At 43.0% G+C, this 14,889-nt stretch overlaps 1 protein-coding gene across 2 annotated transcripts in view; it reads right to left on the bottom strand.

The window, feature by feature from the left end:
• Positions 1-14,889, bottom strand: part of LOC310791806 (DELTA-stichotoxin-Hcr4b-like) — a 403,187-nt gene that overhangs the window by 54,178 nt on the left and 334,120 nt on the right. The window lies entirely within an intron of this gene.

The raw sequence follows: 14,889 nt of genomic DNA on the forward strand, positions 1-14,889 counted from the left end.
CATCTCTATCTCATCACACCAAGCCCAAGCGCCAAATCCGTTTCAGAAACATTAAAAACATCAACCCTGACGCCATGACCTCTGACCTCCAGAAAATCTCATCTGCTCTTTTCGCATCAGCCAATGACTCAGTGGATTTCTACAATAAAACCCTGAGCAGTGTCTTGGATCTTCATGCCCCTGTCAAAACCCGAACAGTCACCTTCTCCCGCTCAGCCCCCTGGTTCAACAGTGAACTACGCCAAATGAAGGCTGCTGGACGTGTACTCGAGCGTCGTCTAAAAACATCCGGACTCACTGTTCATAAACTAGCCTATCAAGAACACCAAAAGGCCTACTCAAAGTCCCTCAGAGACGCACGGTCTCTACACTACTCCAACATCATAAACAAAAATCCTGGAAACTCCAAGCAGCTTTTCACCACTATAAACCATCTCCTCAAGCCACAAACCCCATCACAAGCGGAACCCACAGATGAACAGTGCAATGGTTTTATTGACTTTTTCCAGGCAAAAGTAAACAACATCCGTTCCCTCCTCTCCAACATCTCATCCCTACATCTCCCAAATGCCGACCCTCAGCCTGTGATTTCCCAGCGTCTCTGCCACTTCGCTGAAGTTACACCGAGAGAGGTTGAGGGCATCATTTGTAAGATGAAAGCCTCCACCTGCACTCTGGACCCTTTTCCCACTGCCCTGGTGAAATCAAACATCCATACTCTATCCCCCCTGATCACCCATGTCATTAACCACTCCCTCCAAGCCGGCCATCTTCCATCTGCTCTGAAAACTGCTGTCATCAGACCCCTCCTCAAAAAACCCACCCTTGACCCAGACGTGCTTGCCAATTACAGGCCGATCTCAAACCTTCCATTTCTCTCAAAGGTGATGGAAAAAGTGGTTGCTGCTCAGCTCCAGGGCCACCTAAATTCCAACGAGCTATATGAAAAGTTCCAGTCTGGTTTCCGCACCGCCCACAGCACTGAAACAGCTCTGGTCAGGGTCACAAATGACCTGCTGATGGCGGCTGACGCTGGCTCTCCATCCCTTCTGGTCCTCCTGGATCTGACTGCAGCGTTTGACACCATTGACCATAACATTCTCCTCAACCGCCTCCACTGCATCGGTCTCTCTGACTCTGCTCTACACTGGTTCCAGTCCTACCTGTCTGGCAGAACCGAGTATGTCGCCCTGGGGGACGCAAAGTCCCGGACGCACTCTGTCATCTGTGGAGTCCCCCAGGGGTCAGTTCTCGGACCCATCTTATTTATTCTGTATATGCTCTCCCTCGGTAGTGTCATCAGCCGGCATGGAATTTCATTCCACTGCTACGCTGATGACACGCAGCTCTACCTTAAAACTGTCCCAAACCCCTCTGCATCTTCATCATCTCTCACCACCTGCCTTGAGGAGATAAGGGCGTGGATGAAAGACAACTTCCTGCAGCTAAACTGATCCAAAACTGAAACCATTCTAGTTGGCACCCCCCACCAGGTCCAGTCATCCCCCATAACCCACATCACCTTCTCTGGCCAAACCATCCCCCTCTCCTCATCAGTCATCAACCTGGGCGTTAGGTTCGACCCTCACCTGTCATTTGACGCTCACATCAAACACCTGTGCAAAACATCCTTCTACCACCTCAAGAACATCGCAAAACTCCGTCCCACACTCAGCCTGCCAGACGCTGAGAAACTCGTCCACGCCTTTGTCTCCTCAAGGCTGGACTATTGCAACGCGCTCCTCATCGGGATCCCCAGCAAGAGCCTCCAGAAGCTCCAACACATTCAAAACTCTGCTGCGAGGATCCTGATGAGAGTACGAAAGTACGACCACATAACCCCCATCCTCCACTCTCTTCACTGGCTCCCTGTTTCCTCCAGAATCGATTTCAAAATCGCTCTGCTGACACATCAATGTATCCACGGACATGCCCCCCCATACCTCAAGGAACTCCTCATAAATCAAACCTCCTCCCGCAACCTCCGCTCAAATAACAATCACCTCCTCCATCCCCCGAGAACCAAGCTCCGCACCATGGGAGATCGGGCCTTCTGCTCTGCCGCTCCACGTCTGTGGAACACTCTTCCCGACCACCTAAGAGCTCCACAGACGGTGGATGCTTTTAAAAAGGGACTGAAAACCTTCCTTTTTAATAAAGCCTTTTAGTTTTGTGCTTTCCTTAGTTTTTTAGGCTTTTATGTTATTTTTTTTATGTTCTTTTTAATGCTCTTTTAATCTTTTATTTATTTATTTTTATTCTCCTTTAATTTCTTATTCTTTTAATTATTTTATCTTATTTTTATTTTATTTTTACTCTGTAGCATTTTGTCCAAAATGAAAAGTGCATTAGAAATACAATTTATTATTATTATTATTATTATTAGCCCTAATTCACAAGCATGTCTCAGGACTTCACATAAAATATGTCTAGCTAATTCTAGCTACCACAACAGTAGCAATTACAGTAGTAATAATAACACATTGAACAATCATATGATAGAGAAAGAGTAACCAGCAACCAAGTTCCATGACAAAGTGGGAAAAAAAAATCTGAAGACATTCTCAGGCATCACAAAAATAGATAGAGGAAACCAAACACAAAACAAGGAGCTGGTCTTGAAAGCAGATAGAAATATTTTTGGGCATATGATCATTGCTTCGCAAAGTAAAGATCTGCACATTGAAGATGTCCTGGCTCATGGTCCACTGCCTTGGTCACTTTCAATCCAGATGTCTCATTGCGGAAAACCAACAAAGCCGCTGCACTCGCTAGCGAGTTAGAGAAATCAACATTAGCAGTTGAGGATATTGGAGACACTCATGCTGAAAGATGATGGCAAGACTTTTGGAGAGATTGCTGGTTCTGTGTTGAACCTAGCGTTGCATGAAGGAGAAAGAGTAACAGTTACTCTTTCTCTCTCTTTCAGTTACTCAGTAACTGAATAGATGTGGTGTTTGATGTGTACTGGAAAACATCAATCAAGAATGCCGAGAGATGCAGTTGTGGTTCAGCAAGTAGTAGCACTCAATGGAAGAACATTGCCCCAGGACACAATGTCGTGCAGTGGAGAAAGCTTTTTAGTAATCCAGACAGCAAAACTGCCTTGATAACATTCATCGTGGACCAGTGAAAGCTACCACAGAACTGGGCAAAGCTTCAGGACAAGCAGCTATTTGCAACCTGTGGAGAGACATGCTATTGTCTCAACAAAAAAGATTGTAATGTTGAAGAGCTAAAGTCTTCCCATGAGGAGGCCGTGACCCTGGATGACTATGATGATAATGATGATGATGAATAAAACAGAATATGAATACTGTTTAATATTATATTTGTGATAGTGGTGATGATAAAGATCATTGGTTAAATAAATGATAAGTTAGAATTCTTTTTTTTCTATCACATGTTCTGTTCAAATAAAGGGACACGATTGTCTCTTTCTTTGGATCAACGTTTGGTGTAATTGAGGGTTAACTGTGACTAAGATACCACTTGGGAAGGTTTATCAAGTTGAAATATCATCTAAAGGTACAGACCTTTTCAAAATACAAAACTAGAATTTGTCAACTTGGATGGTACCAATTAGTGAAAATTCTGGCCCGGGTTCATATTCTACTTTAAGGCCCACAATCAGCCTTCATGGTGGGATAATATGGGAAGATTATACATTTCCTCAATTGTTACAGTCCTGTGAGTATTTCAGGTTTTGTTATTTGTGTCAGTGATGTTCCTACATGTCATAATGCTCAAATAAAGACTATAGTTTAGGCGGAAATGGTGCAAAAACTAATGTTGTTGACACTTTGAAGAGCCCATGTGACCTCTATGTTTATTAGACAAACTCACAACTGTGCTTAATTAAATGAACGTATGAGTCTACCCTTTAAAATTAGACCAAACATGCCTTCATAAAACATGAGTAAAGGTCCTGAAAATGAGCCTAAAGTAGGATATGCACCAGCGCCTAAGATACCAATTTATTGTAGGGGGTGGTTAACTTCATGTGCTGATAACTGTGACAAAGCTACCACTTAGCAAAGGTTATCATACCAAAATATCATCTATGGACATGTACCTTTTCAAAAAATGTGACTAGAGTTTGCCACCTTGAGTGATACCGATATCTGGTCTGGCCCATGGACTAATTGTATCAGCAGCAAAAAAAAGTTTATTGATATAATTTTCCGTTCTTTAGTTATCAGCCGGAGAAGATAGGTCAAAAACAGCAAATACAGGCATTTCCATCTAGAAGCTGAGATATTGAGCCTTTTGTGAAATATAGCATTTCAAGCAAATCACTGACTCTGAAGCTAATATTTTCTGACCTGAAACATCTGAACAGTAATTTCCTTCAATATAACAGCACCCCCACCCCCTCTACTGCAAACTCCTCCTCCGTGGGCGTGGGTGTGTCTCTGGTGGCTCTGCTCGCTCTGAGTGCTGCTTGTGTCAGGCGAGTCTCTGCTGCCTGGATGGCGGCCGCTCGTCGGGGCAGTCTGGATCGGGCTCGCTCGTTTCTGGGGTTTCGGTTGTGAGCTGGGATGAAGCTGCGTCCGATTCTGGGCTTTCTGGGCTTTCTGCTGCCCTGCGTGCCCCACTCCCCTCCTCCTCCTCCGTGGGAGTGTCTCTGGGGCTCTGCTGCGTTTGCTTTCGCTCTGCGTTTGCTCTGTCTGCACTGAAAAGTGCGTTGCATCCCCCCGCTTTTTCACAGCGTGTCGCCGGCTCCCAGCTGAGAATAATGTAACTTTTCAGAAAGACGCTGGTGTCGGCAACTAAATCATATGGAGGGGCTATCGCAGCGGACACGGAGGGGCTCAATTGTGGCAGCAGATTGACTGCTGTTCACAGGCACAGCTAACGTTATGCTTCATGCATATCGATGCGATTTCCGTTTCCCCATTACTTCTTCTCTCTTTTACACATTCAACATCCACCATACTTTCACAGGAGATGGATCTGGCTTTGATCCACGTCCCACCGTCAAAAAACGCAATTGACGAACATACTCGTCCTTGGCACTCTACGTTACTAAACGAAATGACGAACATACTCGTCCTTGGCACTCAATGAGTTAAAGACTTGTTAAACTTTCTACTAGTCTCTCATGATTGAAATGTAGTTATTGGAATCATGATAGGTAACATTTGAAATAAATAGAGCAATCTAGGTAAAACATTCATACGTACACTCTCTATCCATCCTATAAGGGATATGGGAAGGGGTGTCCAGCGTTCCAAGTCATTCTTAACTCATTGAGTGCCAGCCACTTTTGGAGAACGGACGCTCCCAGTGCCAGAGTTTCAGTGATTTCTCGAGGCCCACAGAATATTGTGTGATATTACTATGTAAACACCGAACACGCAAAAAGAACAAGGAGACTCTATTCTATCATCAGCAAAAAAAAGTTTATTGATACCATTTTCCGTTCTTTAGTTATCAGCCGGAGAAGATAGGTCAAAAACAGCAAAAATATGCATTTCTATCTAGAAGCTGAGATATTCCGCCTTTTGTGAAATGCAGCATTTCAAGCACATTCACTGACTCTAGCTAATATTTTCTGATGTCGTGACCTGGTGTAGTTCTGTGGAGCCTGCGTGCCCCACCCCCCTCTCCCCCACTCAGCTGCAAACTCCTCCCCACACGCATCAGTCTATTTTCGGAGCCTCCGTTTTTGCGCCGGGCGGCTCCCGGGCTCACAGCGTGACAAGGAAATGCCAAACGGGACTGCAGGTAAGGTTTAGCCCTTCGGCATCGGGTGCTGCCTTTCTGGTGGGTAATCGTGTGGAGAAACTATATGCAGACAGACAGACAGAGGCAGAGGAGCTCAGTTGTGTGCGCAGACTGATTGCTGTTGGCAGGCACCGTCAAGCAGCAGCCAGAGCAATCTACATGGCTCTGGCCTGCAGCATGAGCGGGTTCTCTTTGATCACGGCTTTTTCAGGCTGTATTCAGGCTGTATTCCTGACATTTCTGTAATCTGGAGAGCACTGTCGCCACCTAAGGGTTCTGTAAAATAGGTTAGACACATTCAATAGCTCCCATATTGTAAGAGGCGATGTAAGAGGGTTAGATCGACATCCCCCCGTCAAAAAACGCAATTGACGACTTTAGTCGTCAATGGCACTCTACGTCACTAAATGAATTGACGACTAAAGTCGTCATTGGCACTCAATGAGTTAATACCTTTAATAATTTTGTCATAGTTGGCACTGTATATTTGCTGCAGGGAGTGAGGAACATGGATTCCGAGATATTTGATCCCTCCTGTGGGCCATTTAAACCCACTCTGAGATTTAACGAGGTGGGGGATTCTATGTCTTATGTCCATGGCTTCAATGTTTTCCACATTTATTGTATAGCCTGAATAAAGTGCAAATGTAACTATAATCTGTTTTAGGTGAGGTATAGTTCTTGTGGGATGGGACAAATATAGTAGAACATCGTCTGCATATAGCGAGAGTTTATGCTCCTCGTCTCCGATCGTGATACCCTTTATATTTATATCATCTCTAATTAGCTGGGCAAGGAGTTCAATGCAAATTGCAAACAATAGAGGCGAGAGCGCGCAGCCTTGTCTGCAGCCTTGTTCCAAATTGAAAGCCTCTCTGTAGAAACAGTTCTGAACGAATGTCCACATAAAGTTCACAATGAATAAGTGCATGGACTTCTGATTCAATAGAACCATTGTTACAAAGAGTACAGAAATCACTATCAGCTGGGGTATTTGTATATCTACCAGTTTCTATGGCTAAAAGAGCTACTCCACATCTAAACTTGGCTAAAGCGCTTCTGTACTGTCTAGATAGGATCTTTTGTACATGGCTCGGTTTCAATAACATTCTTGAATTGACAATAGGTGCGCAACTTGTTGCCCTCTGGTCTATTAATCTGCTGGGCCCACTTTTGTTGCTCTGTCTCTGACAGTGCGGTGTCTAAATTCTTCATATCATTTGTAGAATATATCACATCTGTACGGGCCAGGTGGGACATATTACGAGAGCTAAGATGCGTTCTCACACTGTACATATAGGGCCCTATTCTCCCACAGGCCTTCGGCGCAAAAACTGGCCTTAAACGCAAAAAAAACATGCCTTGCGCCTGCCTCGGGAAGATAGCAACATGGCTTTAGGCCCCGAAATGCGCTTTACGCGAAATAGGTGTGGCGCAGTCCCAGAATGGGCGAGAATGGGCGTTTCGGCCTTAAATACCGGCCTAATGATATCTTCCCTCCTGGCGTTAATTTTTATTTTTATTTTTTTAAACCAAGCCTATTCAGTGCGCCGGTTGCGCGGAGCGCTCCTCTGCCTCTCCTCTGTCACCCTTCTCTGTGTCACTCCCTCTCTCTTGCTCATCAGTCTGACAGGCACAATACGACTGCTTGAAAAAAAGTTTGCCGGTTCTCTCTCTCTGACTCCCTCGCTCAGACAGACACAACACAAGTCCGATAGAAAAAAGAAGTTGTTATACCGTACATAGTATAACAACATGACCATTTTTCTAACATGACAGTTTTGAGCCCGTGACATTCAGAGGGTGTTGCATCATCCTACCTGTGCAGTGAAGGCGAGAGAAAACGAGATCATTCTGGCCAAACATTCACTGCCTGGCGTCCCTGCAACAGCCACACATGTGAAATCTCCCAGCATGCATTGGGCTAATCCATTTAGGTAATAAATAGCAACCAAATGAGCCAAAATAGATAGAAAGGTAGATCTAAATAATGTGTAATGTTAACACAACCTGCAATTGTAGAACATTTCAATATTGGACCAAATAAAACATCGAAATGAAAACACCACCCTATGTGAAACATATATGTGATATAGGGGCTATATATATCCCTTGCAGATTTAACGTGATTTAGATGAGTGACAGTGTAACGCGGTTCTACTGTCAAGTCCTACTGTGATGTCCACTCCAATAAATTGGCTCTACTTCACATTTTAGTTTTACAATAAAAACACATTCATGCAATGACTTTACATAATGTAGGCTATATTTATGTGCATCATCCTACCTGTGCAGCAGGGGAGAAGAAAAGGTAGCAAAACAATATCATTCTGGACAAACTTTCACCAATCTAATCTCATCATAGGGATAGGCTATATTTTTCTAGCTGATGCGTTTAGAACATTCTTTTCACTTTGATCTTGCTATAGTGTAGCGTATTTACATGCTTGCAGTATTTAAACTGGTTAGATTGGTTTGAGAATAATATGGAATAATAGCCTATATATGGAGACAGACAGAGGGATAAAAGGGAGGGGGGGAGATCAGAGCCCTCAGCTTTTCTGAAGCCGGACTGGATCGCTCCGTGGAATTGGAGCTGAAAAGTGAAGCGTGATTCGTTTACTGCACTTCCCCAATGAGCAGATAGTGCATAATTTTACGCTTAACTCATTCATGGCCAAAGACGTCTTTAACGTGTTATCAGGAATAGCCCTCCCAGCCAATGACGTGTTTGACGTGTTTTTGTTTTTATTAGTGCAGTGCGTAGTTCAAAGACTTCCCCAGCCTGTGACATGGTATCAGGTCCCTGGCCTCAAAGACAAAGCCGACAACACGTTATCAAACAACTACGCAGCTGTTGTTTTGAAATGGAAGAGGAGGAGAAAACGGAGAAACGCTGCCTGTTGCATAGAGGAGAAACGCCATTGAAACGCCCCTGGCGCGCTGCGCTGGTCGCCTTGCTGCAGGGCGAACCTGGATTGAGTTGTTTGCGGTAGTCAAACCAACATGATCGATCCGGTTCCAGCACCTGGTCCCAAAGCCAAGCCGACCCCGTTCCTGTGTCGCAGCATTCGTCCCAGCCCGAACGAGAGGAGGAAAACGATGCAGAGGCAGAGGAGGCTAGACGCTGATCTCAGACCAGTTTGGTGTTCTCCTGCTATGCTAATTTGCGGGGCGATCAATAGTGTTCCCTGGGAAGGAGGTGCGATCCAGCAGCAGCTGTGGACAGAACTCTCTCTGTGTGTGTGTGTGTGTGTGTGTGTGTCTGTCTGTCTGTCTGTCTGTCTGTCTGTCTGTCTGCACACTCACTCACACTGAGTAAACTGTATTGTTGAATGTAAAAAAAGCACTTCATGTATATATATATATATATATATATATATATATTTTGTCATTTGTGTCATAACAAATAATATTTACATGTCTGATGTCAATACAGTTCAAAATAAAAGAATTGAGAGCGAGTTCTGCCTGAGATTGTGTCCTTTACAAAAATGGCCTTTTCTACTGTTTGTCTTCTCAGAGAGACCTTTTTGGTGAAAACAGGGTGTATATAAATGGCTATAAGTAGAGTACAGAACATGCTAAAAGCTCACTTTTTTTTCCTGGTGAACCCAGAGACGTACATCTTCACTTTGAGGTATTGCAAATCACTTTGGTGCTAATAGATAATTTACTGTGGGTCTTGAAAGATGACCAACAATTATGAAAATTTTTGGCCTGTGCTAAATATTGGCAGTCCTAAACTGGCCATGAATGAGTTAAAAGGCATGGTTGTAATGCTTAAGGCTGTGTGTAGCGCCGATACCAAAATATCGAGTGCGCTGGTCCACGCCCACTACTCTGGGCTGCGTCTGGCGTTGGGCGCAGTTCATAGGCCGATGCAACGATAGAGCCCATAGTTTTTCACATTTTTCAACTGGGACGCCCATAGAAACACTTTTGCATTAGAGGTTTTGCAGCAGAGGTTGACATCTTGCATTTGCCCAAGATGTCAAGAAATGCCAGAAAAATCTGGATTTTTTTTTTTTTTTTATCCAGAATGCAACTCAGGCAAGTTATCAGATATCTGCACTGATTGCAAAGGGTGGACGAGCTTTTTCATGTGGTGACTTTGTGAAACAGTGTCTGAATGTGGCTGCGGATATACTGTGCTCACTCCTGAGATTGCATCCCTGCAAATTGTCATGGCAAATTGTTTACAAAAGATGGACAATAAAGCTGATGTTCAAAGTACCTTGAGGATTTTTCAAGTTGTGAATTAAGTCAAATTTCTCTCTTGATTACAAAGGTGGAAAATACAACTGTTTTTAACTGGGTGTTTACCAGGGGCGGTTCTAGGCCTTTTTTGGGTGGGCTTTAGCCCACCCAAAGATAGTCTCAGCCCACCCAAAAAAAAAAAAAAAAAAACTTTTTTTCTCTCTCTCTCTCCAAATCCATGGTGGTCATTAGTAGCAGTTTCTGTTAAAATGATCTTTATTTATTATTTATTTTTGCTTTAAAACTATTTTTTAATTTTCTGCTTAAAGTTCATGAAAAAAAGTGGCATTCTTGTTTTTTCCCACAATAATTTCATAATACCATTTGTAATGCCACCGTTGTAGTGCTGTTGTTCAAAATTAAAGTACATTTTCTCAGATTTATTGGTGTCTTTCTAGTCACACAATTTAATAGTCAGTGTTTCCCATACACTGATCTATTTGTGGTGGTACACCCTACATAGATTTTGACCCCCACAAATACTGCCACATATTAATTTCAACTAGTTGACTGCAAACTCCTGCTTTAGTGCTTACAGTATATTATTATCTTGTCGGAATATTATTCCAGCCAATAAGTTAGGAAGTTCCCTTTTGATTTAATTTTACTTTTGTTTTGCCTACAAAGCAAAATGTTACTTTACTTGAAACTCCCCTGAAGTGATTTTGGTATTATTTATGCAAGCATAATTCTACCATATAGTAACCTGTATGCAGAATATATATAGTATATATAGGGAAACAATTATTTTTTCATCGCTGTAAAACCACAGAACAGTAAAGAAGATATTGATGTGTGTAGTTCTTCATAGATCTAGTCTCTTCATTTTGATCTCAAAGTGCGCCAGTTTGATCCATTTTTACTTGAAACTGTACAAAATTTTCTTCCGGGGGGGCATGCCCCCGGACCCCCCTAGGGGTTCAGTGGTCCATGACCTTTGGGTGGGCTAAGCCCACCCAAAGCCCTGATGCTAAAACCGCCCCTGGTGTTTACTGATTAAATGTTTAAGCTCCCCACAAATGCAGATGTTTTTTTTTTATATATATAACCAATTGCAAATTATTACAATTACCAAACAGATAAAAAGTAGATTATTATATTGAAATGTTATTTTAGATTTAGAATGTAAATTTTCTATAAAACACAATACATTTTAATGTAATTCCACAACGTTTATTTTTGGCCCTCGGCCCTCCACCCAGATTGAGTTTTGGCCCTTCATGGGAAAGAATTTGGGCACCCCTGGTCTAAATGTATTAGCCTCAATGCATGCTGGGAGATTTCACATGTGTGGCTTCGGTATAGGGGAGCCGGTGCAGTCAATATTTGTTTGGGCAGAATGATATCATTTTCTCTCGCCTTTTCTTCTTGCCCACTGCACAGGTAGGATGATGCAACAGCCTCTGAATGACAGGGGCTCAAAACTGTCATGTTATAAAAAACTGCCATGTTGTTATTACTATGTACGGTATAACAACTTTTTTTTCATCGTTCTTTGTGCCTGTCTGATGCGCGAGAGAGAGGGAGTGAGAGAGAGAGAGAGAGAGAGGGGGAGAGAGTGTGAGATCGGCAGAGGAGAGCTGTGCGTAAATACGGACAGTAATATCCGCGGCGCACTGAATAAGGCCTGGTTTTGAAAGGCGCTAAGCGATAAATTAACGCCAGGGGGGAAGATATCGTTAGGCCGGTATTTAAGGTCGAAACGCCCATTCTGGCCTATTCTGGCACTACTAAAAGCAGTGAAAGAAAAGAAAAAGAGACACCAGAGGGTTGCCAGAGGGCACCAAAAGTAGGACAAAAATAGCCTTCAGCCAATGTTTTTTGTATTTATAGGCTGCATTGTCCAGGTAGGAACTGACACGTTTTTCTGTCATTGTTTCCCTTGTATTCTGACTTCATGAGCTTTCATATGGGTTCAAACATTGAAAACATGAAGTGAGGTTTCCCTGTTAAAGGGACAGCTCACCCTAAAATCCAAAATACATATTTTCCCCCTCACCTGTAGTGCTATTTATCCATCTAGATTGTTTTGTGTTAGTTGTCTGGGTTTATATCAGCCATAGAGATTTCTGCCTTCTCTCCAATACAATGGAACTGCATAACTGAAAAACTCAACAGCAATGTCTCTTTTCAGAAATCATGACCAGTTACTCAAGATAATCCAGACTTGTGAGCAGTTGGAACTATCTTTGACCAAATTACACCCGATAGCTAGCTGCTGCTATAGCTTCATGTGGAACTAGCTGCTATTGGGTGTAGATCGGTCGAAAGAAAATAATCCCTGCATAAAACTGCTCACAACAAGGTCTGTGCATTATCTTGACTAATAATGATTTTCAAATTTTATTTTGTGTGTGCTTTGAGCACTAGAAGCCGAGTGCCATCCAGTTCCATTGTATTGGAGAGAAGACAGACATCTCTACAGCCAAATATCTCCAAAACCCAGGCAACTATCCCAAAAACAATCTAGATGGATAAATAGCCACCCGAGAGGAAAAATATGTATTTTGGATTTTAGGGTGAGCTGTACCCTCCTAGGATTAACGTTATAATCTGAAAATGATCATGTTTTACAGTGTTTTTCCCCCCACAAAAAATATCGAAACATGATACCTTGCATCCAAATGTGCTGTTGCTGTGTCCTCTGTACAACTATTTGCACGATCGTCAATTTCAAAGTCATTTTCTCTGCAAATGATATTTCATCATAATCATTGTTATTTACATGGCTGTTGTCTAAATGCACAGTTTAGAAAAGTAGCTATGCTATGTGACACTGTGATAATGGGATAGGTTGTAGGAGTCAAGTTGACAAAGAAAATGTATAAAAAAATAAATATATTGCAGTGGGCAACAAAGATAATGTTCAACACTCACCGATCAGAGAGAGACTGCAACAATCCTGGAAGCAGGAGGGGCTGGTAGTCGTCTTTTTGTACGTGGTGTTGATTCGAAACAGTCGTGCTCTTTCTCATAACTGTAAGACACATACACACACAATACCTGCAATACCATCGCTCTCTCCACTGCTTGGACTTACCCCTGAAAAACTTCAATTTGACTGGGACTCTAGCTCAAAGACTTGAATTTACAAAAAAAATACATGCACGCACGCTGCAGTAGAAGTACAGTATAGTACAAAATAACCGGTAGCATGGGTTACCTGGTCTTGCATAGCCTGCCTGGATATAACGTTACCTGGTTTCGTTACCCTGCAAATTAATGGATCTAACGCTAGTTTGTAAGAACTGCTGGGGCACGTCTGTGAGCAGAATGAGATAGCTAGCTAGTAGTTTGCTCTGTTCTGGGGTTGTGTGGCTTCGGCTTGTTGCTAACGTGAGGCTAAAACAGGCTAACAATTAGCCACAGACATGTTCACTACCTTATTTTTGTGACGTTAGCTAACTGGCTTTGTTTACGCTAGATATCAAGATTACACAGTTGACTTGCTGCTCTGTCATTGTTGTTAGTTAACAACAATAGCACAAGATGGCACTTATCGGTTAGTGTACCTGTCCAAGAGGAATAGAGCAAGCTCCTGGTCGCTCTTCAGCCCCAGAATAAATCTATAGCTATCGGCGAGCCATCTAGAAAATGCCTCGCCGACGTTCACCCTCGTTGGGTCTCTTTTTTTATTTAGGGCTTTCCTTTTCTCTCTCTTCTCCTCCACGGTCTGCTTTCTTGACTTGCTTGGGGAGACGAGGAGGAGGCATGGAAATTTGGCCAACAGCGGCCATACACCTTTTCTTCTGCGCCTGCGTACAGTACGTGCTCCCCGAGCGAGTAGCACCTTTCACTCACCTTGTGTGCGGTTACGTTTAGAACTCTAAGCGCTGATTGGTTGCTGTGGCCCAGACCAGCAAAGTTTCTAAACTGCTGATATGTAGGGCGGCTAGGGCCTGGTGACACTGTTATGTAAAGGGGAAGGCGCTCACAGACACACGTTTGTTGATGTAACCCATCAATGAAATATTGTTAGTGACATGCAATAGTCAAAATGTTTTTTTCAACCAAAATTATAATGTAATAATAATGCCTACTACAGCTTTAAGGTGTAATTTAAAGTGCGGTCATTACATAATGATACAAAGCGGATTGAAAATTGGCAGATCCTTCCTTTAATAGTGATGTATTTGCATTTTGTATTTTGATACATTTGAATTAGCAGAGTATTTCTGCTAATCGCTCACTGCTCCAATGAGGAGTTTCATCCTCCTCTCTAGAATGACTGCTCTTTTGTTGTTTTGATTCTGTTGTCTTACCCAGTGAAAAAGCATCCACTACTTTACATAAGCCAGCTTCAGGCAGCTCGCAGTCAGTCTGCTAGGAGCTGAGATGACCAGCTGGTCCCCAGTTCCTGCTGATCTCCGACAATGAAAATCAGATTTCCAAACAGGCGTCATTTTGATCAACTGAATTCATAGTGGGAATCTAGATGGTTACTTTTGGCGAGACACATTACATTACATTACATTACGTCATTTGGCAGATGCTTTTATCCAAAGCGACTTACAATAACACACTTTTTGTCAGCAATAGAGCAATCAACTATGGAGCACAGTCTATGACAACTACAAATCCTGAAGGAACAGTGGTACGAGTTTTAGTTTAGGATTTTTTTTTTTTTATTTTTTTTTTAGAAAGAGAGAGAAAGAAGTTAGATCAAGAAGGGCCCAGGTGGAGCCTGAAAAGGTGAGTCTTTAGTCTTTTCCGAAAGATCGGCAGTGATTCAGCAGCCCTGACCGAAGGTGGCAGCTCGTTCCACCATTGGGGTGCCAGGGAGGAGAAGAGTCGATCGGGATGAGCGACTTTTGAGCGCCCGTAGCGAAGGAGGAGCGAGGCGCCCTGCACTGGTGGAGGAGCGAAGGGAGCGGTGAGAGGTTTGGAACCTGACCATAG

This window comes from Poromitra crassiceps (genome assembly GCF_964638095.1).
Source record: "Poromitra crassiceps genome assembly, chromosome: 17".
Taxonomy (NCBI): domain Eukaryota; kingdom Metazoa; phylum Chordata; class Actinopteri; order Beryciformes; family Melamphaidae; genus Poromitra; species Poromitra crassiceps.